The sequence below is a fragment of the Dendropsophus ebraccatus genome, chromosome 4, assembly GCF_027789765.1.
Source record: "Dendropsophus ebraccatus isolate aDenEbr1 chromosome 4, aDenEbr1.pat, whole genome shotgun sequence".
Classification (NCBI taxonomy): Eukaryota; Metazoa; Chordata; class Amphibia; order Anura; family Hylidae; genus Dendropsophus; species Dendropsophus ebraccatus.
The window spans coordinates 81,324,910-81,352,672 of NC_091457.1; the positions used below are offsets into that span (position 1 = coordinate 81,324,910).

Sequence of the window (27,763 nt, forward strand, 5' to 3'; positions counted from 1 at the left end):
ACATACAACACATTTAATACAGAATAAAGAAGTGATGTCAAGTTTCAGAGGGGTTCCACATGGGAGGATAGATTTAAATAAATGGGAACTTTAAAAGTCAGCTGGAAAAATTACATCAGAAATCTGTACCAAACAGCAGATCTTGCGTTAAAGGGGTTGTCCAGTGTAAAACTTTTTTTTTTTAAATCAACTGGTGTCAGAAAGTTATATACATTTGTAATTTACTTCTATTAAAAAAAATCTAAAGTCTTCCCATACTTATTAGCTACTATACATCATGCAGGAAATGTTTTATTTTCGGTCTGACACAGTGCTCTCTGCTGACATCTCTGACAAAGACAGGAACTGTCCAGAGCAGGAGAGGGTTTCTATGGGGATTCATAGAAAACCAAGACAGAGTTCCTGTGTCGGCCAGAGATGTCAGCAGAGAGCACTGTGTCAGACTGAAAATAAAACTTCCTGATCGTCCTTGGCAGCACACAAATGGGTTAATGGATTCCCGTTGACCCGGAACAGAAGGGTTAATCTAGCAATACAAACACAAATAGATTAATTTGCGGCACCTGGTAACCCCCTATATCCCAGTAAGGAACACACAGAACCTTGTATTTTTTTCTCTTCTCGGTCCAGAAGGAATGAAGTAAAAAGAAAGAAGGAAGAAGTGGTGTCATTTGCCTCTATACCGAGAGTATCCCGGTCCCTGGGGCTGTAAGGGTTTTCCAGCTGTATATCATGGGTTATCCTGGTCCCTCGGCTGAAGTCCATGCTCTGGCTATGACACCCATTACTTTATTAAGCCATCATGGAAAGAGAGCGTGGTTCGCTCTCCATATTTAGGTGAGTTTGTTATTATATAATGATCACCAATATGTCCCCTCCTGTAAAAAGTGTTACCCTTACTGTAATGGTCTCAGCCTGTCCACACTGTAGTGACAGAGTCTGGGTCCTGTAGGCATGTCTATGGCGGTCGCGGCATCAGCAGGTAGCTCCTCCCTCCTCAGGAAGCCGGGCTGCATTGCATGAATGCCAGGATCCAAGATGGCCGACCGGAAGGTGGACGCGGTCTGCGCATGCGCCCCGCGGCGTCAGGAAGTGCGCACGGCGCACGCGCCGGCGCCCCGGCGTTCGCGGGCTTTTTTTGGCTTAAATAGCAGCCAGACCAGTCAGGGGCTGCGCTCTCCCTAGGCAGCGGATCCCTGATGCCAAAGAGGTAGTAAAGTTCCCCTCTGGGGTCTTATGTCTTTTACCTTGCACATTATCTTACACTCTGTCTATGTGTGTTACAGAATGTCTGAATCTGGAGGAAAGAGAAGGAGGAAGACCAGACATAATATTTGTGTCAAGTGTAATCAGCCTATGCCTGATTCCTGGGAGCATTCATCCTGCTCTGCCTGCAAGTCTGCTTCTCAGAATACCTCTCAGCTGCAGCCTAATGAATTCCTAAAATGGTTCAAAGACCAGCTGACAGACACATTCCAGGAAGTGAAAACTACATTTACTTCCAAATCTACTAAAAAACATAAAGCTCATAAGCGTTCTCATAAGCCATCCTCCTCCTCCTCTGACTCCGACATAAAACTCGTATCTCGTGCAACCTCTGAAGCCTCTGATATCTCTGACCTTGATGCCAATGAAAATGTATATTTATTACAAAAAGATGCTGTTTCTAAGCTGATCTGTGCTGTCAAGCAGACACTTGAGTCTACAAAGGATGTCACCCATAAGGCAAAGAAAGACCAGCTATATTATTTCTCACCTAATAAAAATAAAGTTTTTCCTTCACATCCTCTCATTAAAGACTGGTTTGAAAAAGCTTGGTCCAAACCTGAGAGATCCGAATCTGGATCAAAGTTTAAATCCACCTATAGACTTGATGCAGAATCCACAAGCCAGTGGACAGCGCCCCTAAAGGTGGATGTGGCAGCTGCACAGTTGTCTAAAAAAGCTTTCTATCCCTCAGAGGATTCTGCGTTGCTTACCGATCCAATGGAACGCAAGGCAGACTCCTTATGTAAAAAAGCTTACTCAGCTATAGCTGCGTCCTCAAAAATCGCTATGACAACGGTTCCTGTAGCCAGAGCACTACGCTTATGGCTGCGTCAGTTGCACGCAGATATAGAAAAAGGAGTGCGAAGAGAGGATTTATTGGAAAATATATCGGTAATGAAATCAGCAACTGACTTTCTATGTGACAGTCCACTTGACAGCTTAAAATATACATCTAAAGCTATGGCTCTGTCTACATCTGCCAGGCGTGCGCTGTGGATGAGACAATGGGAAGGAGATATTTTATCTAAAAATAATTTTGGGTCATTACCTTTTCATCCATCTTCTTTATTCGGGCCTCAGCTGGAAGGTATCCTGGAGAAGTTCAATGTGAACAAGAGACGAGTATTTCCCCAGAAAAGAAAATCCTTTAAGCTGTACAAAGGTCGAGATCAGAGGTCACCAAAAAGACGGTCTAATTTTTGTGCCACAAGAGGAAAAGGTCAGTTCAGAGGAGGCAGGCAGCAGTCTGGATCTACCACCAGAAAGAAGCCTGATATCACCAAAGAAGAGCGTATGTGACGCCAGGTCCCAGCCCCCTCCGGTAGGAGGAAGACTCCAGTTTTTTTCAGATCGTTGGTTAAAGACATCCTTGGATGCTTGGGTCTCAACTACAGTAACCAGAGGCTACTCACTAGACATTCAACAGCGTCCACCAGACAGATTCGTTCTGAACAGGCATCACAATCAAGTGATTCATCAACTTCTTCTCGAGTTTATCCAAAAGAACGCCTTAGAAGAAGTACCCCAAGAAGACAGGGGAAAAGGAGTCTACTCCCCAATTTTTCCAGTAGCCAAAGCCGGAGGAGGCTGGAGACTAGTAATAGACTTGACATATCTCAACCAATTTTTTGTCAAAAAGAAATTCAAAATGGAGACTATTCAGTCGGCAGTCTTAAATATCCAGAAAGGAGATTATATGGCAACAATCGACCTCCAGGACGCTTACCTACATGTGCCCATTCTGAAAAATCACAGAAGATTTCTCAGGATAGCGGTTCTCCATCATGGTCAAGTGAAACATCTTTAGTTCACGTGTCTGCCATTCGGCATTACATCAGCCCCACGAGTCTTCACCAAAATAGCGGTCGTACTGACAGCACATCTCAGAACTCAGGGGATATGTGTAACTCCATATCTGGACGACTGGTTAGTCTCTGCGCCTACGAAAGATCTTCTTCTTCAACATCTGAATATGACTCTGTAAACCCTAAAAGTTTCCTTATAAACCTCAGAAAATCCAGCCTTGTACCCACCAGAAGAATCACCTACCTGGGCTTCATTATAGACTCTCAGCTAATGCGCCTCTTCCTCACGAAAGAGAGAATAATGAAGATCACCAAGACACTCAGCTCTCTATTGACACAACATCAAACCACAGTTCACTTTGCAATGAGGGTACTCGGTATGCTGACATCTACCATAGAGGCGGTGCAGTGGGCAAAGTCACATATCAGAGTTCTTCAGGATCACATTCTGAAGCATTGGAAGAGACATCAGAAGATCTGGATACAGTAATACCTGTTACACACAGGGTCAAACAGGACCTGAAATGGTGGCTCACACATTCTCGTCTCCAAGTTGGACGAGCTCTGACGATACCAACTCCAATAGTCCTCACCTCGGATGCCTCAGGCTCCGGCTGGGGTGCCCATGTGGAATCACATTGGATCCAAAAAAAGGGGTCACAAAGAGAACAACGCCTCTCCTCGAATATGAAGGAACTCAGGGCCATCAGGTTAGCCCTTCAACACTTCAGTTACCTTCTCCATTCAAGAGTGGTCCAGATACAATCGGACAACCTAACATCAGTGTACTACATCAACAAACAAGGGGGTACACGATGTCCAGCATTACAAAAAGAATGCAGTCACTTGATGAGATGGGCAGAAGAGAATGTGATGTCAATTTCAGCAGTTCACATCAAGGGGTCACTGAATACTACAGCGGACTGGCTCAGCAGGAAAACAGTCCATCCAGGGGAGTGGGAGCTGAAGTCCTCAATATTTAAACAGCTAGTGGACAGATGGGGTCAACCAGACGTGGATGTTATGGCCTCCAGCAGCAACACCAAGATCCGGAAATTCTGCTCCCTCTCCAGAGTGGGTCATCCTCTAGCGATAGACGGCCTCTCGATCTCCTGGCAAGGGATGTTCGTTTATGCCTTTCCGCCAATACCTCTCATTCTGAGAGTCCTGAAGAAAATTCAGCAGGAGAAAGTACGAGCCATAGTAATCCTACCCTACTGGCCCAGGCGGGCGTGGTTTCCACTCGCGTGGAACTTATCGAAAGGCGCATTTTGGAAACTACCACTACACAGAGACCTTCTACAACAGGGGGACCTATATCATCCCAACCTGAAGAATCTTCACTTAACAGCATGGAGTATGAACGAGTAAACTTGAGAAGCAAAGGCTTATCAGAGGAGGTGATACAGACTTTGTTAGCATCAAGAAAACCCAGCACACTAAAAGTCTACTCGAGAGTCTGGAAATTATACACCTCATGGTGTAAGAATAATCAGAAAGAACTCAAAGAGGTTCCATCCGTTCTTCAATTTCTCCAAGAGGGTTTTCAAAAGGGTTTAAAACTCAACACCTTGAAAGTCCACCTTACGGCTATCAATTCTCACCTAGATGATATTTTTACTAGAGTCCCAATGGTGTCAAGATTCTTTAGGGCAGTGGCGAAGCTCAGACCAAACTTCCCATCCGGTTCCCTCATGGGATCTATCTATTGTACTAAAAGTTTTAACCCAACAACCTTTTGAGCCTCTGGAAGAGTCATCTTTGAAATGGTTGTCCTGGAAAACACTATTCCTCATCGCTATTACATCTGCGAAAAGGGTAAGCGAACTCCATGCCTTATCCTGCAAGGAACCTTATCTAAGAATCTTGACTGACAGGGTTGTTTTAAGAACAATGCCGGGATTTCTCCCTAAAGTTTCTACCACGGCAAATATAAACCAAGAAATTGTACTTCCTGTTGTTAGTGAAGATCAAGATCATAACCTTCAATTACTAGACATCAAAAGAGCGATTTCTACTTACCTGCAGAAAACGGAAGCCTTCAGACAGTCCGAAAGCCTTTTTATTCAATGTCAAGGGGAAAATAAGGGCAAAAAAGCCAGCAAAGCCACCTTAGCCCGATGGATAAAGGACTTAATCCGTTATTGTTACACTTCAGAAAACCTTCAGTCACCTCTATCTATAAAAGCTCATTCTACAAGATCAACTGCAACATCTTGGGCAGAGAGGTATTATGTACCTCTAGATCAGATCTGCAAAGCGGCAACCTGGTCGTCTGCGTCTACCTTTGTCAAACATTACCGTCTTGACATCTCGGCATCAGAAGGATCAGCCTTTGGCTTGAGCGTTCTGCAAGGCGCAGTGGTGTTATAATTCCCACCCTTATAGGCATTGCTTAGTATGTCCCATTTGTGTGCTGCCAAGGACGATCAGGAAGTATAAAATTTACCTCTGAAATTTTTATTTCCTGGAGTCCGTAGGCAGCACAATATACCCCCCCAATAAAATCATTGCTGCATACAATACAAGGTTCTGTGTGTTCCTTACTGGGATATAGGGGGTTACCAGGTGCCGCAAATTAATCTATTTGTGTTTGTATTGCTAGATTAACCCTTCTGTTCCGGGTCAACGGGAATCCATTAACCCATTTGTGTGCTGCCTACGGACTCCAGGAAATAAAAATTTCAGAGGTAAATTTTATACATTTCCTGCATGACATACCGCAGCTAATAAGTATGGAAAGATTCTAGATTTTTTATAGAAGTAAATTACAGATCTATATAAAATATCTTTCTGATATCAGTTGATCTGAAAGAAAAAGATTTTCGCTGGATAACCCCTTTAAGATGTAGCCATTTTTTTTCAGAACATGTTTTGCCCATGTGTGTTTTTCTTTCTGTCTGCCACTCTCTTTCCAGCTATCCCTCCCCCAGACAGACTTGAGTAATTTTTTAGGGTGAATGTTAAGCTTTTTTGGGGGAATAATAATCTGATAGCTACAAAAAGAGGCATTTTTTTCTAACAAAATATATTTAAATTTTTCTTTTTTTGCTTTTCACAGCACAGCATTTCTTTAAAAATTGTGGATCCAGTAGGATTGAGATGTATAATTCCTTCCCTTGCATTTTCCACTCCTTCAAGTAGAAAATACTTTTGGCTTTGGCTTTCAATTTATTATTTTTTGCATTTATTAATAACCCCTTAACACCTTAGTGACATTTGCAATACATGTACAGCAAAAACACACTTAGGCTATATTCACACAATATATGTTTTATGACAGCGTTGTTTTCAATTTATACAATTTGACTTGAAGTCAATGCCAACAATGGTCATTGTTCACACACTCTATTGCTACGTCACGTCAATTATTTATGGCCTTTGTCCATAGACTTTAATGCATTTTGCATTTAAAACAACGGCCTTATTTGATACTTAAAACAACACCACAATCGCACGGTTGTCCGCCGTTAAAGGGGTAGTGCGGCGTTTAACTTTTATTCACTAAATAACACACATTACAAAGTTATACAACTTTGTTATGCTCAGTCAATCGTGGATGAGCAGCTGATGACGCGGTAGAGGGGGGCCGGCATGAGGGAGGGCTGGAACGGTCCGGCCGGCCTCCCAAAGATAAAGTCGTTGACCCAAGATGGCGGCCAGGGTCGACAGCGAATACGTAAGTATAATGCACCACACTTCCGGGGTGGGGGGAACATGGGGAAGGGGGCCATTCACTTAAATAACACACACTACAAAGTTGTATAACTCTGTAATGTGTGTTATTTAGTGAATAAAAGTGAAGTCACTCATGGGCTCGCAGAGCAGCCAGGTGAGTATGGATTTGTTTTTTATTACACAAGGGGGAGGGAAAGGGGATGACTAATAGGAGAGATGCCTAGCATGGGGGATGCTGTAGCATCTTGTACTCAATATGATAGTGGTCACCCAGCTTTCCCAGCATTTTTTACTCGTATGATGAGTATCATCCACTTTCCCAACACAGATGGCAGGACACTACCCCGCAACCCCCCCCCCCCACACACACACACAATAGGCCATAACCCTTGATGCCAAAGCCCAAGTGCCCCCCCCCCCACTCAGGAGAGTTTTATAGTGATGTCACACTACAGTGCTCTATTTTCCTGAGCAGAATTCTATTGTGAAGTCACAATATTGACTCCCCCCAGCACGGTTGTATCTTTATATCACAATGCACTCACAATGCACTTTCTGCCTTCAGAACTCCATTGTGATGTCACAATGCCAGGTTTTTCCCCTTGGCAGAGATATATTGTGATGTTACAATTACAGTACATCTTTTTCCTTCTTACTGTTTTAATGTGATGAAACAAAGTTCTACAGTGTTTTCCCAAAAAAAAGAAAGATGTGCTTCCAAAGATGCGCTATGTCTTATTTTTCCATGAAAAAGAATTCACACTTATTGTTGTACAAGAAAAAATGAACTATATATATATATATATATATATATATATATATATATATATATTTGGTTGTCATCACAGACCAGCATAACCAGACAACTCACTGCCTCCCTCCACCCCCCTCTCCTTAGCTGCATGGTGGCGGAGGGTGTTGGCGGGGGTCTTACTTTCGGGGGATGCCCTATTTTAAGCTATCCTGCAAATCCTCCACTATGCCTCCACTATTTTCTGAGTTTTTCTTGTTTTTAGGGAAACAGGGTATTGTTATTTCACAATACTATGGGGGTGGGAGGATTTTTCAATCCCTTACACCTGCAGTTAAGCTTGAAAAAGTTTGTGTAAACGTTTGTGACTTTTTGATGTTTTACACCAGCCATATCAAAGTTAAGAAAGTGGATGCGGCTACTGTAAAAGGGTGTGTGGCCTAAGGGCAGGGAGATTTATTACAATATTTGTTAAAAAGTCCACTACTAAACCAAAAAGGTCTGCACCACCTAGGTAGGTGGGTGCTTCACGTCATACCAATTAGTCACAAACAACACAAACAGAAGAAAAAAGGGGGTATGTTAAATTATAAAGCACACCAAAACCACAATATATTCAGAAAAAGAGATACAACTTTTTATTACAAAAATACAGGAAAGGCACATAAATTGAAACATAATGGAGTTCTGAATTCCTCCACCCATATTAAAAACACTTAAAAAATACCCATCAGGGAAACGTGAGAATCTAAAGGTTCCCATGGACCCTTAGACACAATAAATGCTTACTCCTGTAACACCTCAGACAATAGATATAGGGAAAAATAAGACATAATGAAAACCTGTGAACCTAAATAAAGTCTTATAGTGCTATACTAAACTACAAACAATAAAGTGTCGTGAATGAGTGCCAAATATATACAGTGACAACACTTAAAGCACCAAGAAAATTGTATAAACAAAATGCAGCCAAGATATCACTAAGTCTACTTAGAGGTGTACGGAGTGAGAAAATGAGGGTCCAAGCACATCCCGCACATTACGTTACATTCACAGAAACGTAACGCGTGGTAGTCACAAGAGCGAGCATATATTGTACCTGAGGGTCCAAGGGAACCTTTACATTCTCAGGCTCCCCTGATGGGTATTTTGTAAGAGTTTTTAATATGGGTGGAGGGATTCAGAACTCTATTGTATTTTTAGTCTTTAAAGTGGTCTATTGTAATGTCATAATTCCACGTTGTATCCAATGCCACAGATTTAGCACACCAGTGACACATAAATCAAGTTCAGTCAGTCAGTAAATCAAGTTCAGTCATAAGACCACTTCTTGGTTCAAGAACACTTTAAAAAACTAATACCTTTTCAACTAACTTCTTTTGCTTTAAAAATAGTTTTATTTCACACCAGTGGTTTATTCCTAGCTTATGCTGCTTAGCATTTCCCTATAATGTCCTTAATAATGCTGTTGCTGCTTCTAAGGGTATGCTACATAGATTTATTTGAGCATATTCACCCCTTCTGGGTGTACTGTGTATAGGAAACATCATAGCAGCTATTATTTGCCCAGTAGCTCTGGGAAAACAAATCTAGTATAAAACACAATATGAAAGTTATATAATGGCTATATATATTGCTAAGTCTCATGTACATACACATGGCAGCTTATCTTAAAAAGTTATCTAAAAGTCCCTATACACATTTTAAAGCATTTTCCAAAACATCTATCCTTCCAGCCCACATGCAGAATCTGACAGCTAAGATCTTCACTGCTTGTCTTCTCAGTAAATGGAACATACATTTTTTATATATGAGATTATCCAAGGAAGTGTGTAATCCCCTGTGTGATACAATATTGTTACCTTTTTCTCTTTATATATTTCAATGTCTGATCAGACATGGATAAGCTTTCTTTAGATTTTTCCTAAGGGAAAAAGAAAAAAAAAAGTTCAAAACAGTATTTTACCATTATAATTTTAGATAAGAGCACTCAACTTGTATTATAACTAGAAAGTTTGTGATTGTATGTTTTTTTTTATTTTTTATTTCTACATAATTTTGACCAAAAATCTGATCAAATCATAGAATGTAGACAGTTTCTAGATAGATTTAGATTCTAGATAGATAGATAGATTTATAGTTAAAAGTAGATCAGAAAAGTATTTGAACCTACAGGCTACAGGATTACCATGTAGAAGCAGTGTTTTTCAACTCCAGTACTCAAGTACCCCCAACCGGTCATGTTTTGAGGATCTCCTTAGTATGTTACAGGCAAAATTATTATAGTCAGTGCCTCAGGTATAAGAACAGATGTTCTTTCTACGTCTATAAAGTCAGCAGAATTCCACCGGCTGTACGCGCTCACAGACGCACACCTTTCCGCCGGCCCCGCAGACACCATTCTATGGGCTAGCTGATTCCGCATTCTGCCAATTCTTTTGGCGAAATGCGTAATCAGCCGGCCCATAAAATGGTGTCTATGGAGCCGGCGGAAAGGGGCGCATCCGTGAGTGCGTACAGCCGGCGGAATTCCGTGGAGTTTATCTACACGAATTCCTCAGTATGAACCCACCCTATCTCCTGCAGACAAAAAGTATTGGTAAAAACCTACATTCCCAGTTTTTCTTTCTTCATCTATTGTTTATTGTCAGAAAAGAGTCAAGATATCACACACACACACTTGTTTTCACCACAGGTTTGGGGATGCATGCTATGTCTTTATCAAAGTAGACATCTGACGATCTCAGAAAAAGAGTTTATCAAGCTCATGGAGCAAGGATATCAAAAGCTTTGAGTTACACCAATCCAATATCAAGCAGATAATGTACACCGTAGTCTGCCCAGGTATTGTCATTTGTCAATTGCTCAACAGTGAAAAGAAAGAGATCAAATAGCAAGGGAGATCCCTATCCTTTCCTTCACAGCAGTTTTTTTTCTCAATGACAGTCAACTTTATACCATATAATATATTGCAAAAAAAAAAAGTGGAGTAAAATTTGTGAAAAATGTGAAAATGATCCAATTGTTATGAGCCTGCATTAGAATTTTTGGAGGAATGCTGTCTCATGCCTCCATGATGCGGTGCTGAAGGTAGCATTTGTTGCAGATTATCTCAGCATACACAATTGGGCACATTTAATAATTTATGCATTGTAGCGCTGGGCTTAAAGCGAATGTACCATCAGGAGCTGAGTCACAGAGGGGAGGGCAGATTGTCGCACTTGGGGCAGGCGGGCCCATCTTAAGTGCCTCAGGCCGGGCCGGTGCCCGGGAACAGACCAGCGCTTTTTACAGCCGTCAAATATGACTATGGTCAGACAGCCACCTTTCCCTGATATCTTTCTAAAGTGGGAATATAACCTTAAAGTGATATTGTGGGCAAAATGTGCCGTGTTTGGCATCAGTTGCCCTCTGTATTAGGTTGCTTTGGTTGTTCTGGGAGTAGTGGTGCCAGGAAGTTAACGCTCAATGAACTGCAGGAGGGTATGTAGGAAGAATAAAATCCTTTCACATATCCTCTTACAGCTCATTGAGAGTTAACTCACTGGCACCACTACTCTCAGAACAACCAAAGCAACCTGATACAGAGGACCACTGATACTAAATTGCAAACTTGTAGCTTGGTGGAGGTGAAGGGATTCCACAGACCTGTATCAATGAGTAAGTGTGTTTTTACACAGAGATATTTATCTGACAGATTTTTGAAGCCAAAGCCAGGAACATACTATAAACAGAGAACAGGTCATAAAAGGAAAGACTGAAATTTTTCATCTTTTTAAATCCATTACAAAAGATGTTATGGTAGTGGCAGCGGCTGCAGGAGTTGGCGAATGACTGTCCTGCAGCCACTGCGGAGATCTGATGGCAGCTGCTGTTTAGAGGCTGTCAGTTTTCCCATGTGTGCAGAGAGCTCTCTCTTCGCTTGTCGACCAGTAGTGCCTGATGCTCAGCTCAAGAATAGTGTTGATCGAACTGTTCGAGAAAAGTTAGGTTCGAGTCGAACATCTCGATTGTCAGGAAAGTGCAGTAGCCTGGTGTATGACACACCCGCTTGCTTCTCAGCTTACAGCAATGCAAGAGTTACACTGAACTCTGCCAGCCTTGATTTCCGCAGCTAAGCAAGTCTGATTGAACGTTTTTCCCTGTCTGTCTGGAACCTGGAGGATAAGAGCACCAGTCCAATGGGGATCCAGACCGGGCTCTTGATCCTCATAAAAGAAAGCTGAGCCGGTCTCTCAGCAATGGCTAATAAGGTTCATACCCTGATCCCAGCTCCCCCTGTCTATTCCTGCGATCCCTTTACCTAATCCCTCTGCTAGATTTACCTGTTTTCTGACCTCCCGCCTGTCCTTTGACTATCCGACTGTTTACTCGAACTGGAACTGAACTCCCTACTGTTCGTTCGAGTTAGTGTTGGAGCGCCTTTCTGCCAGTCAATCAGTGCAGAGGCCATAGAAGTGTCAGAAACGTCATTGCTGAGGTGTAGGGGTCTCATTGGCTGCTAAAATCACATGACCATCTCATATATATCTCATGGTGATGTGTTCTGGATGCCATTTTCTGCTCACTCACTGTGCTGTACAGACTGCTCTCTGTCTGCTTGCATACACTATTTAGCTTAGTTAGTTAGTTAGTTAGTTAGTTAGTTGGGTGTTTTGTAAGCTTAGGGACTTAGGGACAAGCTTAGAGCATTTTTCTCTCCATAGACAGCTCAATTATATACTACACTCTGATGTTTTATTATTCATGTTTTTAGTTTTTTAATAAAATAAGTTCTATCTAGTTCCTAATTCTTTCAATGTATATTCTAGGGAATCATGTGAAATCTGGCAATAACAATGTTGTGTCAAATACCATAATATGGTATTGCCTTTCCAAGAGAATACCTTTATAATGGGGTGTGGTATAGATGTTACTTAAAGATTGACTTTATGGCAGCATATGGCAGTGGTGGTCAATGATTCCTACTCCGAATGGTCCCCAGTAATAAGTGGTGTACCCCAAGGGTCAGTACTGGGCCCTCTTCTGTTTAACTTGTTTATTAATGATATTGAGAATGGAATTAACAGCAATGTTTCTATCTTTGCAGATGACACCAAGCTTTGTAGTACAGTACAGTCTATGGAGGATGTGCAGATGTTACAGGATGACTTAGACACGCTGAGTGTTTGGGCGTCCACTTGGCAAATGAGGTTCAATGTGGATAAATGTAAAGTTATGCACCTGGGTACTAATAACCCGCATGCATCATATGTCCTAGGGGGAGTTACTCTGGGAGAGTCGCTGATGGAGAAGGATCTGGGTGTACTTGTAGATAATAGACTACAGAACAGCACACAATGTCAGTCAGCTGCTTCTAAGGCCAGCAGGATATTGTCATGCATTAAAACAGGCATGGACTCTCGGGACAGGGATATAATATTACCGCTTTATAAAGCTTTGGTGCGGCCTCATCTGGAGTATGCTGTCCAGTTTTGGAACCCGATTCATAAAAAGGATGTTCTAGAGCTGGAGAGGGTACAAAGACGGGCAACTAAACTAATAAGGGGAATGGAGCATCTTAGTTATGAGGAGAGATTAAAAGAATTACATTTGTTTAGTCTGGAGAAGAGATGTTTAAGGGGAGATATGATTAACTTATTTAAATATATAAATGGCCCCTACAAGAAATATGGGGAAAAGATGTTCCAGGTAAAACCCCTTCAAAGGACAAGAGGACATTGCCTCCGCCTGGAGAAAAAAAGGTTCAATCTCCGGAGGCGACAAGCCTTCTTTACCATGAGAACTGTGAATCTGTGGAACAGTCTACCCCAGGATCTGGTCACAGCAAAAACAGTAGTGGGCTTCAAAACAGGGCTAGACAAGTTCTTAGACCAAAATAATATAAATGCATATGTATAGAACCTATCACCCCTCCCCCTTCCATGTATCCATCCCCCTCCTTGGTTGAACTTGATGGACATGTGTCTTTTTTCAACCGTATTAACTATGTAACTATATATATAAACCACATTTGACATATGCACATAACTCAATGTTAAGATTTGTTAAGAGCTGAATTATGGTGCTAAAAATTCCATATCAGCTTGAAATGTAATTCAGTTGTGACTGGCTTCCATTAGAAAGAAACACACAAGACTCTGAGCACTCACTATCCAATGCATCATTTGCCATCATGATGCATGAGGGGAATATTCAGGCAAGGCACCTTTATTTGGTATATGCTAAAAAAAAGGAATAAAAAGTCTACAGTTCACATTTTATTTCCATTTACCCTTCTCTTTTTGCATGGATGGTTTCAAAGAGACCAACATATGCTATCTGGAGAGCACACAAGACACATGTCTTCCAAGTCTTCTGTTGGCAATCTCTCTGGGAACATGCATTGTTGGCTAAGTCCCCAAGTGCTATCACACAAAATCGTATCTGAAAGTGCCGACAATATTCACTTCACTGTTTCCCTATTAAATAAATGGTAACTATCACTTAAAAAACCTTTGACACTTCATACAAGGACCCGCCTTATGTAAAATGGTACCCTAAGCAATAAATTCTATTGGCATTCCTTTATTGTATGCTGTTACAGTATATAGTAAAGAAATAACCATATAAAACTTTGGCATAAAATAAAGTAACAAAACACAATTATCACTGAACTCAAGGAGAACAGCGAAAAAAATTCCAATGAAGTACTCAATCAAGAGTCTCCACTGATGCCCCCCAAAATTTAAATATGCAGAAGAGGAGTCCGTGGAGCCTCGGTTGCGAGTCTCAAAACACGGGATAGCCAGATATCTCTAGCCTGTTGCCACGGGGTGCCTCCATGATAGGGAGAGCACCACACCACCCTGATAAATAGCCCCTTAAGTCCCACTCGGTTGCGAGTATTGGAACATAAATAGGGAAACACCAGGGTACCCAAATACCCAAACACCAGAGTGCAAATACCAGCATACAGTAACCAAATATCATCTATATACATAAAGTAAACTGACGATTGTGTTGTATAGTGCTTACATAATAGTGATATACATACAGTATACATTCTGGTGGTGCCAAGCTCCAGGGCAAGCCATCTGAGAAATCTTTTATTACGCCAGGGGCATAGCTAAAAATTCCTGGGCCACGCTGCAAACGCTTAAGCCCCCCCCCCTTCCCCATCTATTGCCTCACATGTTACATAGTAACATAGTAAATAAGGTCGAAAGAAGACAATTGCCCCATCACAGGGAGAAAACTACCTCCCGACTCCAATGGCAACCAGAACAATCCCTGGATCAACGTATCACCGGAAATCTAATGCCCATAACTTGTAATATTATATTGTTCAAGAAAAGCATCCAGGCCTCCCTTAAACTTATTTAATGAATCGGCCATGACAACATCATGTGGCAGAGAGTTCCACAGTCTTACCGCTCGTATAGTAAAGAACCCGCGTTGATGCTGATGATGAAATCTTCTTTCCTCTAGACAAAGAGGATGCCCTCTTGTCATGGTTACAGACCTAGGAGTAAAAAGACCACTAGAAAGATTCCTGTACTGTCCTTTCATATATTTTTCATTGTGATCAGATCGCTCCTAAGACGTCTTTTTTTCTAGCGTAAATAACCCCAAGCTTGATAATCTGTCCTGGTACTGTAACCCACCCATTCCCTTAATGACCTTTGTTGCCCTCCTCTGCACCCACTCCAATTCAGCTGTGTCCTTCTTATATACCGGTGCCCAAAACTGTACACAGTATTCCATGTGTGGTCTGACCAGTGATTTATAAAGAGGCAAAACTATGTTCTCATCTTTAGCATCTATGCCTCTTTTGATGCATCCCATTATTTTATTAGCCTTGGCAGCTGCTGCCTGGCACTGATCACTAAAGTTGAGTTTACTGTCCACCAATACCCCCAGGTCCTTTTCGGAAGTAGTTTTACCCATTGTTTTATTATTTAGCACATAACTGTACTTATTATTTCTACGGCCCAAGTGCATAACCTTACATTTATCCACATTAAACTTCATTTGCCATTTCACTGCTCAAGCCTCTAGCTTCTCCACATCCCTCTGTAATATGATATTAAACTCTGTGCTGATTACTCTACCCAGTTTAGTATCATCTGCAAAAATGGAGATTCTACTCTGTAGCCCCTCTACAAGGTCATTAATACAAATATTAAAAAGAAGTGGACCCAACACTGACCCCTGTAGTACCCCACTAGTAACTAAAACCCAATCTGAATATGTTCCATCAATGACCACCCTCTGTTTTCTATCACACAACCAGTTACTTACCCATTTGCATACGTTTTCCCTAAGTCCCAGCATCCTCATTTTGTAGACCAACCTTTCATGTGGCACAGTATCAAATTCTGACAAGACCGATCCCTCATAAATCCATGCTGGTGCTGCGTCATAAGATTATTTTCATTAAGATACTCCTGTTTAGATTGGCCTTTTCCTCTTCTCCCTCCACCATTACACCCAGATTATTTTTGAGGGGACCAACATTTTCGGTTTTAAGTCTTTTGTTGTTTATATAGGTGAAGAACATTTTGGGATTCGTTTTACTTTCTGTGGCTATCTTTCTTTCTGTTGCTATTTTTGCTTCTTTTATTTGTTTACCCATTTTATTCTTCTGTCTATAGTTGCTCAATGCTTCCCCACTACCTTCTTGTTTTAGTAGTCTGAATGCTTGTTTCTTATCATTTATAGCACCCCTTACAGCTGAAGTTAACCACATTGGATTTCTCATATTTCTACTACTTTCATTCCCATATTCCCTCCCCCCTCTTGTTGGTTCCTGTACTAGTTGGGAAAGGTAATTATCTTTTACTATTTCCAAAAACACGCTTCCCTTCCTGGAGCTGCAGGTTTCTACTTTTCAGTTTATATTTGGGTAGTTAAAAGTCCCCCATAATAATGACGTCACCCTGCTTCGCTGCCGTATCTATTTGTCTTATAAGGAGATTTTCTGATTCTTCCACTACACTTGGAGATTTATAACTCATTCCTATAATAATTTTATTATTCTTCGTCCCTTCCCTTATTTCTACCCAAAGAGATTCCACATTATCATCATTTATATCCTTCCGCAAAATGGGCTTAAGGCAGAATTTAACATATAGACAGACCCCTCCCCCTTTCTTATTATCGCCAAAAAAAAAAAAGAAAAAAAAGAAATGGGATCTAATTATGGGCCCTTGCAGACTTTTGTACCTGTGTGGTCCCCTTTTCTATATTAAAACAGTAAATCAATTCGAATTTTATGACAGGATAACGGGGCCTGAAACTGGAGGTCAAGGACCTGTAATGTTAATCTGGTCCTGGTCATAGCTTTGGAGCTGAGTTTTAGCAGGTCAGGCACAAGCAGTTGTCGCTTCTCAACAGTTGGAGACCATTACTATATATTACAAAGAAGGTTGTTTGTAGTTGGATTACAGTAAGGCATCCAGAATGATTTGTAGTGGACAGATTGCAGCCAATGGTTTGGATCTGTCCATAAACTGCTAATTTGCCAGATGCAGATTAGCAAAATTCAGGGGAACAATTTAGCCTCAGATCCATTCAGGTAGGAAAAACATGACTGTTTGCTCTGTGTTCAGTCCAATGGAGAGGGAACAGTTGTCCAGAGCACATAAACAGCATTTCACAAGACCCATTAATGTATTTTTTGACATGATGCCACACTGAACTGTCCTGCTCAATAACAGAATATCTGAATCAGTGATGAACTGGTTTTCTCAATGTCCGTATTCAAGTAAATCAGACTGAGTTGTAATGCCAAGAAAAAGACCAAAGACTATGGTGTCACTGCTTAGATTACCTTCATTTTTTTTTTGTCCAATAATTTTATGCTTATTTTTGCTAGGCCTCCGGTGAAGCAAAACCCCAGTTTCACAACTCATGAGAAAAAAGTGTGGATAATAAGGATTTACATGATGGCACAAACACGGTTACTTTTTCCAAGAAGGCAGTCAATCCTCTCTGCAGGTTTTGTGTGGTATTGCGGCTCAACCTTATTAATTTCAATAGAACTGAGCTGCAACTTCAGAGAATACCCATGGGCATTTTCCCCCTAACCCTGTCAACCCATTCAAGATGGGTTCAAGTTCTTTCGATAACACTAGCAGCCTTAACTGCAGTTTTCAGCCCTGTTCACACTACGGAATTCTGCCTTTTATCAGTTTGAATGGGAGGGCTTGTGCGCGACATGTCAATTCTGGGCAGATCGGCGTGGAGAGCGGTTGTGGCTGGCTGGTGATGGGAATGGCTGGTGAAGAAAGAGAAAGAGGAGAGAAGCCAGGTAGTCAGCATTATCAGAGGAGAGGAGACCCCCACCTGTGCTGGCCAGTGCTGTATCTATAGCAGAGGTCATCAAAGCAGGGGTGTAACTACCACTGTAGCAGCCATAGCAGTTGCTATGGGGCCCGTTGCATCAGGGGCCCCATTGCCCACTCCTGCAATACACTGGGTCTCCTGAGCTGTCATCATATGCAGAACCAGGTGGCCGAAAGAGCCTCCCGGGAGCTGCAAATTTCTCTTTAATTGCAAGCACTCCTGACCAGCTCTTGCAGTTATGACTACACTTGACGGCCTAGATGTCAGTCAGAAAGGGGGGCAATCAAAAGTTTTCTATGTGGCCCAGCTATTTCTAGTTACGCCCCTGCGTCAAAGAGAGGGACTTGGTAGCTCTGACAGGAAGAGCTGAGTTCAGACATAACTATCTCCTGTGTGTCCAGTCAAGAGTATCCTGCCTCTCTCTCCCTCTATGAAATCCTTTCTAAATGCTGTTGCTCCAATTTGGAAACCTGGTGTGTAGGTCAGCAGCAAAAGTGTGAGTAATCCTTTATTTCCTGGCTGGTAAAGCTGTGGTTGGACAGTGACAAATAGCTCACAGCTTAGATCTCTGTTGGAATCTGTTTTGTTCACAAGAGTTGTTACCTCATGGATTATTCAGTCTGCAAGTTTTTTTCTGATCAAAGATTTATGAAGCGCGCCAACATCTGAGGCAACTGGGCCCCAACGTATAGACATTTATCTAACTTTATGGCTGCAGCCTCATCTATTGCTTACTGCATATATTTACAGTGTGCATGCATGTGCCAAGGGGTTGAGTGTGCAGTGACTGCATGTGATGAAAGCCACCTCCAAGAATCTAAATTATAAATGTTAGGGTTGCTCACACCAGTCACCATTCCAAAGGTCACTACCAGGAAGTAGGGCTGGGCAATTAATTGAATTGTGCTGTTCTCCCATAGTAATAATGCCTCCTGTGCTGTGTCCCCATAGTAATAAGCCCCCTGTGTTTCCATAGTACCAATGCCCCCATGCTGTGTCCCTATAGTAATAATATCCCCTGTGCTGTGTCCCATAGTAATAATACCCCCTGTGCTTTGCCCCCATAGTAATAATGCCCCCCGTGCTGTGTCCCCATAATAACAATTCCACCTGTGCTGTGTCCTCATAGTAATAATGCCCCCCCCCCCCCTGCATTGCCACAACACAAAAAAACAAGAAGAACAATGTTATACTCACCTAATCCGGGCAGGGAGCTGGTCTTCTCTCTTCTGGCCTCCAGCCTGAGCCGCGGAGATGGATCCTCCAGCAGGCACGATGATCTCACATCACTGCGCCTGCTGAATGGAGGGTTCACGTCCCATCCCTGGCCTCTGAATCACTCCTGGGTTACTCAGGTAGGCAGGTTGGCAGGCTGATAGGTGAGGGGAGATGAGGGAAGGGCAGTGGCGCGGAACGAGGCCTGGGGGTGTGAGTGAGGTGGTAAGTGGCAAGGGACAATGAGGTGACAAGGGGGGCCTAGTCCGACCACTATAGCTACGCCACTGACTCCACACAATCCAGTTTTCACTGGACCACAAAGGTTGGCATAGTCTCGGAAACTGTATTAGAGTGCGTTCTCGCATACAGGATCTAAAGTAGATTTGATGGTACAGATTTGAAGCTGCAACATCAAATCTGCTGCAGATCCTGTACGTGTGAACACACAAAATTTTAAAAATCACCTACTGTACAGCTAGAGACATCTGCCATGCAGGAGCATGGGAAAACTGACTGACAACTTGTATGGGAACACTACGGTGGTTGTATTGGTCGTTGCCTAGCAACAACTTGACAGGAAAATGGCTTATTCTTAATAGGGATATTTGTGTTATTATGTTGTATGAAATGTTGTATTTACTTTGTGTTACTTTGTGCATTTTCTTAAGTAATCAATAACTGAATTTTCTGACAGTCATGTATTCATAATCTGCATTCACTACATTAGTGTATTATGGAGAGACAGACACCCAATCAGTTCACATTATTTATATGCAGTCACTATGAAAAGCCTCTTCAAGGTCTTTCTGCAGCAGATAAATTGCCTGTTATTGGTGTCATTAGTAGCTGAAAAGTTAGACACATAGCCATGTTGGATAAATAGGGAAAATTCTATGAAAATGAAAATGGCAGCCATCAAAGATTTAAATAAACTTATAGATATGCATCAGGCATAATACACCGAGTGATCGGGGGTTGGCGCCCCTCCAACTCAAGAAGCCTAGACGCTACCCCCCCCCCCCCTTAAATTTTGCTATCGATTATCCCAGTTACAAAGTAAATCTAGTCCTGTCACGTCTGTGATCCAACCCCCCTTTCCCTTGACTCAAGTGCAGGAGCATTGACATTGTTTATCCTGGTAGCCAGGGACCTTCTGAAGACATCTATATTTATTATAATGTTACTTCTATTAGTGCTAGAAATTATTATTAACCCCTTGCCTCCGCAGCCTGTTTTGGTCTTAATGCCCAGGGCCTATTTTTCAAATCTGACCTGTCTCTCTCTATGTAGTGATAACTCTGTGATGCTTTTAATTATCGCGGTTATTCTGAGAATGTTTTTTCATGACATGTTCCTCTTTATGTTTGTGGTATACTTTGGTTGATACACTCAGTAGTTTTTTGTAAAAAAAAAACTACAACATTTGCGCAAAAATTAGAAAAATTTACAATCCTTTATATTCTCAAAATTCTCTTTTTCTGAGAAAAGTAGTTATGTCACATAAAATAATTATTACTGCAACATCTACAACATGTCTACTTTATGGTGACGTCATTTGGTGAATGTCCTTTTACTTGTTAGGATGTTAGAGGGCTTCAAAATTTTGCAGCAATTTTTCAAATTTTCTGTCAAATTCTGATTTTATTAGGGACCAGTTCAATTCTGAAATGGATTTGTGTGGCCTGTATGTTAGTTACCCCCATAAATCCCTCCACTGTAAAAAAAAAAAAAACCCTGCACCCCTCAAAGTATTCAAAGTAACATTTCATAAGCGTATGAACCCTTTAGGTGTTTCGTTGGAGGGGAAATTAAAAATTTAAATTTTTTCGGCAGATATTCCATTTTAATCCATTTTTTCCTCTAACACAGTAAATATTAACTGAGAAATACATGTTTCAATGTTTCTAGAAATCCCCTATATGTGGCCGCAGTTTGTCAACTGACTCAACCACAGGCCTCACACATGACAGAAGCCTTGTGTATTTTTGGGGTCTTTTTTTTATTTCAGGTTTTTTATAGCTGTTATATCATGCCATGGAGGCCTTGGGGTGCCAAAATATTTTAGCAAGACAAGTTGACGTTTCCATCGGTACCATACTGGGGGACATGTGACACCATGATCTTTATTTATTTAAATTTTGTTATGAGGATGTACGTACATGTACGTACATGTTATCCCTATTCGTCAGGGCGGTACGATTACAGTGATATCCATTTTATATAGCTTTTGTTATAATTTATGGCATTTATACTCTAAAAACTTTTTGTGTCTTGCATATTGTAAGACCTGTAGTATTTACATTTTTTTGCCAATGGAGTTAGTGGTTTTTAGTGGTACACCTTTTGGGTACATGTGACGCTTTTTTCTAAATTTTTTGGGGGACGGGATTAACAAAAAAAGTTTTTAATTTTTTTATGGCATTAATCGGGCGATATTAATGTAACAGGTTTATAGGTAATTGGTACTAGTCATTGTGTGAGGAAGCAACAAAAACTAAGTCTTTGCTGAAGTTAAGCCAGGGTCTAGTTTAGGTCGGGTCCCATGACAGGGACACCAGCAAGCAAGCTACTGATTCTTTTTATGAAAGCCAAAGCAACTATGCAGTGCTAGAAAGTACAAAGAGAGAGAGCAGCCACAGAAGGATTACCTTTTCCACGCCAGGGACCTCTCTAAAACGTACAGGGCAGTAACCTAGCTGTCACAGGACCTAACCCCAGTGGAACAAAGTTACTTAAAGTCTAGGTATTTTACTGCGCATCGCAAGAAGACTGGGAAGTCTTGGGAGTCTGCTGAGCCAAGATTACTAGGCCTGGGGCTTGTACTACCTTGCCGAATGAGTAGCTCACTGCTGTACAAATGTTCTCTTTATCTTTTTCTTTAGCTCAAACTGTTCCAAGCAGAGTACACATCTATTTGGACAAAGCCCTTCAGGTACCCCCTCTCTCTCCTCTCACATTATCTCTGCCTCAGCCTCTGCCTCTTGTGCCGCACCTATGCACACCTACACTTAAACCTTCCTCTACAGACGGGGCCCCAAAGTATCCGGGGTGGTTCCTATACGACTCCAGGCTACCGTGACAAGTACCCAAATGTCCCTAGACCCACTCAGCTACTATACCATTGTACCAGCTGACCCGACAGTGAACCAAAACCTTAAAAGTTTTGTGGTAAACATTTTTTGCGTTTAGTTTTTTAAATTCTTCATTTTACTCCATGTATTATAAAATAATCCTGAAATCTTGCAGTTTCCATTCTCATCATTAGGTCTAAGCTGAGAGATCCAGTTCAGTACAGATCACTTTCTAGCAGTGTCTTCTTTATCATAAATAGATGTAAAGTGAAAGGTGACATGAGTATATAGATATCAGAACATTTAGCACCGTTCACAGTCTCCTCCCCATATTGAATGACTTTTGCATAGGCAACAAATCATGCCTATAAAATTCTCCAAATACTCTGAATAGACCAGTCTAATGTGCCTATGTCCATGGGGCTTGCTATAAAGCATATATGTAAATGCTGATAAAAAAGCTCAGGCAGGATGACTGTCCCAAAAATAAAATAGAAATGAAATAATGATAAAAAAATTACAATCAGAAAATAGAAGCAAATTATTAAAAATGACCTATTTTCACTAGTAAATGATGTATAGTACTACAATAGTATTCTTATGTGTTAGGCCCCCTTCACACGTCCGGAAAAACCACCCGGACTGATTTCCGGACGCATAAACATTCGTATGACACGGACACCCTTCCGGAATTTTCCGGAAGGGTGTCCGTTCCGGAAAATAGGACCGGATTTTTTAGAACCGGTCCTATTTTCGTCCGGAAATCCAGCCCGGACGCCCCCATAGAAGTCTATGGCCATCCAGGTTGCAGAAGTACAACTCCCACCATGCCCCTGCTGACAAGCTATGATGGGAGTTGTACTTCTGCAGCCTGTGGTCATCCAGGTTGCAGAAGTACAACTCCCACCATGCCCCTACTGACAGGCCATGATGGGAGTTGTACTCCTGCAGCCTGTGGTCATCCAGGTTGCAGAAGTACAAGTCCTGCAGCCTGTGGCCATCCAGGTTGCAGAAGTACAACTCCCATCATGCCCCTGCTGACAGGCCATGATGGGAGTTGTACTTCTGCAGCCTGTGGTTATCCAGGTTTTAGAAGTACAACTCCCACCATGCCCCTCCTGACAGGCCATGATAAAAGTTGTACTCCTGCAGCCTGTGGTCATCCAGGTTGCAGAAGTACAACTCCTATCATGCCCCTGATGACAAGCTATGATGGGAGTTGTACTTCTGCAGCCTGTGGTCATCCAGGTTTCAGAAGTACAACTCCCACCATGCCCCTCCTGACAGGCCATGATGGGAGTTGTACTCCTGCAGCCTGTGGTCATCCAGGTTGCAGAAGTACAACTCCTGCAGCCTGTGGCCATCCAGGTTGCAGAAGTACAACTCCCATCATGCCCCTGCTGACAGGCCATGATGGGAGTTGTACTTCTGCAGCCTGTGGTCATCCAGGTTGCAGAAGTACAACTCCCATCATGTCCTGCAACCTGGGTGACCACAGACTGCAGAAGTACAACTTCCATCATGACCTGTCATCCGGGCATGATGGAAGTTGTACTTCTGCAAGCTATGACCATCCAGTTTGCAGAAATACATCTCTGACCGTGTCCTATTTTTCTTCTGATCAGGAAATCCTGAAGGTTTTTCCTGATGGTTTCCTGATGGTTTCCTGAAGGTAAAAACGGATTACTGTCAGGAAATCCTGATACTTTCCTGATGACATTTAAGGCCTCCTGATCAGGATTTCCTGACAGTAAAAACTGACACGGACGTGTGAATGGGGCCTTAGTGAGTACTTTAAACTGCAACTACAGGTTGCAATAATGTTCATAAACCCTAGCTCTGTATCTACATACCCTGGCAAAATGAAAGCTATCCTGGTGACTATTTTGCTTGTCACCAAGTTTTTAAAGAAGCAGCTGGAAAGCATTTACAGTAGATGATGATTCAAGGACTTACATGTATTTGGAGGATTGTAAGGGGGCAATGCTCTAAAATGTTTAGTTACTCTATCCAGGAATGATAGGGAAACCAATTTGATCTTCATGACTTGTTAATGAGAACAATACACCTTGTAATTTAGAGGACAATGGATTTATAATCAATACCTAGGTCTGTTTCCCTACATTTCTCCCTGTGCCAGGAATCTGGTAAAAGCACATTATAATTTCATGGGCTTTAAATCCTCAGAGGTGCCATGTGGAGAAGGGGGCAGGGATGAACCTATCAAATATTGTCTTAAAATTAGGATGGACTTTCCCTAATGCCTTTCAGCTGCAAGCACTTGTCGCCAGGAAGACTCATTAAAAACGGGTTTACCGATAAACACAAACTACAGTAGGAAAAACACAACAAAAATCTACAAAGCTTGTAATAGATAAGTGATATTACAAGAGGCTTGTAAGTCTTTAAAGGGCTGCTAAAAGCATTTCATACTGAGTTCTAAGTGAATCTTAAATAAATGCTTTCTACATATGAATGTTATAACAACATCTGGTGAAGAGGCTACTCCAGGTAAAAGACCTGTTTTTCTTCCCCCTATTTCTTTGCCTAAAGAAAATGGATTTTCTGCCATACTTGTGCAATTGAATTATCCTCCAAACATGGCACAGATTCAATTCTAATCCATGCACTTGTGTAGGATGACCAGCCATCATAGCCATGGAGAGGGAGGACAGAAGTGGGCTGCTTTCACTACAATTAATAGAGAATAGAAAAAGGCAATCCAAAAGTCTACACTGTGCGGCTGTTCTACTGTATCACTGTGTGATACAGTTTTGCACATAGATAGAATAGTGGTGGGAAAGCAGTGCCACTGCCCTTTTTTTAACCACGGCCAGATTCCCGTGGTTCCATTAGAATCAATGGAGCCACATCATAGAGGGGTGGGATTCTCCTCCCATTGGGGCCGGGCCGGCCCACCTCCAGTGCACACCCTCGTCCGGTACCTGGGAATAGAACGGTGCTGTACACAGGAATCGGGCTGCGGTTCAGAAAAAGGACCGCAGCACTAGCTTTCCCACTCCGGCACCGTTCTATGTACAAGGCTTAAAGTGAATGAACTGATGGTACATTCGCTTTATCCTCTGTGGCAGCTTTTACCTTAGGAAGTGAGAGTTGCTAACACTTGGCCTGTGACTGAATATTAATTTATTATTTCAGTGACTCCCTTATTCCCCTCACTCCAGTGTGCTAAAATTTGCGGAATTGTAATAATATTTTAAGGGTTTCATCATTAATTTTATGTTAGATTAAAAAACACCATTACAAAGTACACCTATTTCTAAAAAAACTAAACAAAACAAGCCATCATGGCCCTGTAGATGTAAAAATAAAAGAGTTATAGCGCTTAGGCTACATTCACACATAGCAAAAGTGGCGGAATTCCGCGGCAGACTGTCATTATGACAGGGAGGTTGGTGGCAATCCCGGGCAGAGAATTCCACTGGAGAATTTTGCCACATTTGCTACGTGTGAACGTAGCCTTACAAGGTGAGGAGGAAAAACGGAAAGGGATATTCCAATCAACATCCAGCATGTTGACGTCACCCATAACAACAATGTTCCCTTTACTGACATTTTGTAAATTTCATCAATCAACATTTTACCATGGTCTCCTCAGTTTTCCCCGGAGGCCTATAGATAACACGCAAACCCAGAGAATCTCTATATGTATGTTATTGCACACTCAGTGCTCCGGTTGCAGCATCTCCGGTGTCCCCCACTGACTGCAGCCATCGCCACTCCTGAGATGAACTCACCTCAGGAGTGGCAGCCCACTCATTAAAGGAGCCTGTTACGCGGTGTGCCGGGGCAGAGCCCGCTCGACACCCCCTCCCCCCATGGAGCCCTGGATACTTACTTTTTCATGGAAGTCCCACTCCTGGACCCAGTCCCGGGACAGATATATCGCCGTCAGAAGCTGAGCAGAACACTGACTGAGATAGGACAGCGGAGCTTCCAGTGATTGGCTGAGTGGGCTCTAACCCCCAAGAAAAGTTTGTCTCAGAAATGGCGGTAGATGCAGTCAGTGGGGACTCCGGAAATACTGCAACAGGACACTGGGGAGTGCAGAGAGGTAATCATAACATGCTTAATATGTTTTCCAACAGGGCAGCATTATCTAAAAAAGGTGTGGAAGATGTGGAGAGGGGCAGTTTCCAATCATTTACTTTAACCCAACTATTCATCTTTACCCTGTGTAATTGATCATATAGGACCAATATGAACAACTATAACAGGCAATATGGACTAAAATATGTGCATCAGCAAACAATTAGACAAGTGTTTATTTGGTGGTTCAAAAACTAAATGTGTCTGTCATTACTCTGAAATTTTCTTCCACTAGACTGTCCATCTCTGACAGGCATCTTTCAGCCCACTGGCCAGCCGCCACCTGTTTGATCTGCTTTGCCTCTCAGAGCTGGAGTCTCTACACAACATGCACTTTATTGGCCCAGATTTACCAAGCTGCCTGACACCACACTGTCCAGTTTTCCCCACAGCTTAGGTTTAATAACTTATCAAGCTTTGGTATAGTGAAACCTGATCTGTGGTTGGTTGCTGTAGGAAAAACCAAACAGCGGGAGTTTTGGGTAGCTTGGTAGATCTGGGCCATTGTGTACAAGCTCCTTTAATACCAAATGGTGTGTTTAATAGACATACCTCAATCCCCACTTACTGGCAGTGTTGCACAGCACGTCAGCACTGCAACATCTACTCTTACATCAGCATGACATAAGGCTGTCAGTGGAACAACCCCCGCTTACTGACACCCTTTCCTCTTGGTAGCTGGTATTGAGGAAATCTTACAGTACCTACCTCTCATGGCTAAAATGATTGCATGGACACGGTGGTATGCATAATCACACAGTATAAACATTCATTAACGCAAGAACAGTAATAAACATGTTCTTACAGGTAATGCATGGGGAAAAGCTATGGTTAACTGTGGTTCGACCCCTTATAGGTAAATCTCAATGTCACAACACTGCAGTGAGCATCTTTAGGGTTAATGCTGGAATATGGAAAGGCTTGAAGAGAAATCCGTTCATGCTCATCACAAACATGGCACAGACCTCTCCCTAGCGACATGCTAATTGCCAGTTAAAGTCATGTCAGATGATTTCTCCAGAAAAGCTTTCCACACTTGGAAAGGATGGCTAGTATCGGGGAGTCAGGCAGTAGGCATGGAAACCGAGGATGATGAATTTCTAGTTCAACATATTTGTCAATTGTATCTTCTTGTCTGAACAAAAGATGAAACACTTTATTTACTAAAGGAGAGTAAATGTTCTGCTTGGATGAGACAATGGAATTATTGGAAGTGTTCATGTTGAAAGAAGTCCTTTAGCTGTCCACAAACCTTGATTGTTCGTTAAGTTTACCCTCTCTTACTGCACTTGTGGTAACTCAAAGTGGTATAAGTCCCCCTTGGTCTCAACACAAGCCTGTAAATAGGTACAGGTGTATTTGACGGTGTCTTTTGTAGTGTGTAATGGTGCAGTTGAATAAACCCAGAGGGATATTTATAAAGGCTGGGGACGGGGCATATACTAGGGAGAAGGCAAGAATTCACCCCTTTTCCATGGCGTATGCCAGCTGTATCCTCCTGCCCGGCCGATGGGAGGGGGGGGAAGAAATCT

At 42.1% G+C, this 27,763-nt stretch overlaps 1 long non-coding RNA gene across 1 annotated transcript in view; it reads right to left on the bottom strand.

The window, feature by feature from the left end:
• LOC138789754 (uncharacterized) overlaps nt 1-19,109 on the bottom strand; it is a 29,397-nt gene extending 10,288 nt beyond the window's left edge. Inside the window, exons 1-2 of the long non-coding RNA XR_011362787.1 lie at nt 19,030-19,109; nt 9,366-9,427 (exon numbers count right to left, since the gene is read on the bottom strand). This is a non-coding gene — a long non-coding RNA (uncharacterized lncRNA). The remainder of the gene's footprint in view (nt 1-9,365; nt 9,428-19,029) is intronic.
• Nucleotides 19,110-27,763: the final 8,654 nt, after the last annotated feature.